Below are 2,168 nucleotides of genomic sequence, written 5' to 3' on the forward strand. Positions count from 1 at the left end.
GTGGAGTGCCCTTCACCGCGTTTATTTGGCCAACAGACACGATGAGGTAGAAACTTTGGAAAAGTGGGTCATTTGGAAACATTAGAGAGCATGAGCATGAATGATTTTGGACTCATGACACAGCAGGAAGACTGGGAGGAAGACAGTGACAAATTACTGTCTAACAATTATTGTGGATTGGTGTTCAGGAAGGACGAAATGCAGTGTGAGCTCCCAGGGTGGCCACCCTAGTCCTTCTTGATTGTCAGCCCCTGTAGTTCCCCCCTTTTTTCCAAGGCATGGGGTTGGGGAAGTTTGTTCTCCATTTGAAGCCTCCCCTTGTGAGCCAGTAGCCATGATTGATATCCCTTTCTCTCATGTTGTTTTCTTCCCTTCTTCCTTTTGGCCCCCTAGCTCTACGAAGAAGAGGTGGGATTGTTGTGGATTGGTGTTCGAGAAGGAAAAAATGTAGTGCGAGCTCCCAGGGTGGCCACCCTAGTCCTTCTCGATTGTCATCCCCTTCAATTCCCCATTTTTAGTGAATGCACGGGGATCGGGAGGCTTGTGCTTTGTTTGAGCCTCCCCTTGTGAGCCGGTAGCGATGTTTGATCTTTATTTCTTTCACCTTGTTTTCTTCCCTTCTTCCTTTTGGTCCCTAGCTTTACGGAGAAAATGGGGAATTGTTGTGGATAGGTATTCAAGAAGGATTAAAAGCACTGCGAGCTCCCGGGATGGCCACCCTAGTCCTTCTTGATTTTTGTTCCAAGCATTTCACACCGTTTTGTGAGGGCTTGCAGCTCGGGGAGATTGTTCTCTATTTGAGCCTCCTCATGTGAGGGGGGTAGACACCTTTGTTTCTCTATATTTCATGTGTTTTTCTTCCTTTCCTCCTTTTGTCCCTTAGCCTTACATTTGTTGTGGGGGGTGCCCCTATTTAGTGTTGTGGTGGATTTTTCATTAATACGTGGACACGACTCTCGGCAATGGATATCTCGGTTGTTTTTATGATGAAGAATGTAGTGAAATGTGATACTTAGTGTGAATTGTAGAATCCCATGAATCATTGAGTTTTTGAATGTAATTTGTGCCAAAGGCCTCGGTTGAGGGCACATCTATCTGGGTGTCGCATCCCATTCAAACTCGCTCCCCGTGCCCAATATGGTGTGGTTGGATGAAATACCTCAAGCGATGTTTCGTGGCATCCGTCGGCGAGCGGTGATCTTGTCCCCTTGGATGGGAAATCAGCCTTAGCTGATGTGGGATTTGTGTGGCATTTCTTGAACTTGCTTTTCTCTCTCTTGTCCTCCCATCGGGTAGGGCAGATTTAGCTCCAACTTTGTGACCTCATCTCAGGAGAGAACACTCACTGAGTTTAAGCATATAATTAAGCGGAGGAAAAGAAACTTACAAGGATTCCCCTAGTAGCGGCGAGCGAACCGGGAAGAGCCCAACATGAAAATCGGGCAGCAACGTTGCCTGAATTGTAGTCTATAGAAGCAACCTCAGCAGCGAACCTGGGCCAAGTCCCTTGGAAAGGGACACTTGAGAGGGTGACAGCCCCGTCAGGCTGGGACCCTGCCGCATCACGAGGCGTTGTCGGCGAGTCGATTTGTTTGGGAATGCAGCCCTAATTGGGTGGTAAGTTCCTTCCAAAGCTAAATACGGGTGAGAGATAGATAGCAAACAAGTACCACGAGGGAAAGATGAAAGGGACTTTGAAAAGAGAGTTAAAGAGTGCTTGAACTTGCCAGGAGGGAAGAGGATGGAGGCTGTTGATGCCTCTCGATCGGATGTGGAATGGCTCAGGCTGGTCCACCACTCGACTTGAGGTGCAAACCAACATGGGTTGTTGCATCATCATAAGCATGGGTGGATTACTGTCTGTCATTTTTTTGTTGCGGTGGTTGAGGAGTGAAGCATGTGCCCTTATGGCAGGTCGTGTGCACCTGTGCACTCATGGTGTTGGTTGGTAGGCTTTCCATTTGACTCATCTTGAAACACAGAGAAAGGAGTCTTGCGAGTCAGTAGGTTTAAAAACCCGCGAGGTGCAAGGAAGCTGACGGGCAAGATCCCCTCTTTAGGGGGGTGCAGTGTCGACCAACCTTAAGCTTATTTGAAGGGTTCACGTGCGAGCACACCTGTTGGGACCCAAAATATGGTGAACTATGCCTGAGCAGGGTGAAGCCAAA

The 2,168-nt window shown here is 48.2% G+C and overlaps 2 non-coding genes across 2 annotated transcripts in view; both read left to right on the forward strand.

Moving 5' to 3' along the window:
- The first annotated feature begins 951 nt into the window (after window positions 1–951).
- LOC149191677 (5.8S ribosomal RNA) lies at window positions 952–1,105 on the forward strand. The gene has a single exon (XR_016255339.1). It is a non-coding gene; the product is annotated as a 5.8S ribosomal RNA (ribosomal RNA).
- A 213-nt stretch (window positions 1,106–1,318) lies between these two features.
- The window catches only part of LOC149191678 (25S ribosomal RNA), a 3,400-nt gene continuing 2,550 nt past the window's right edge, over window positions 1,319–2,168 (forward strand). Inside the window, exon 1 of the ribosomal RNA XR_016255220.1 lies at window positions 1,319–2,168. This exon is cut by the window's right edge and continues 2,550 nt beyond it. This is a non-coding gene — a ribosomal RNA (25S ribosomal RNA).

This window comes from Pinus tabuliformis, chromosome 2_2, assembly GCF_031772625.1.
Source record: "Pinus tabuliformis cultivar Carrire ecotype Pingquan chromosome 2_2, CPIR1, whole genome shotgun sequence".
NCBI classification, from domain to species: Eukaryota; Viridiplantae; Streptophyta; class Pinopsida; order Pinales; family Pinaceae; genus Pinus; species Pinus tabuliformis.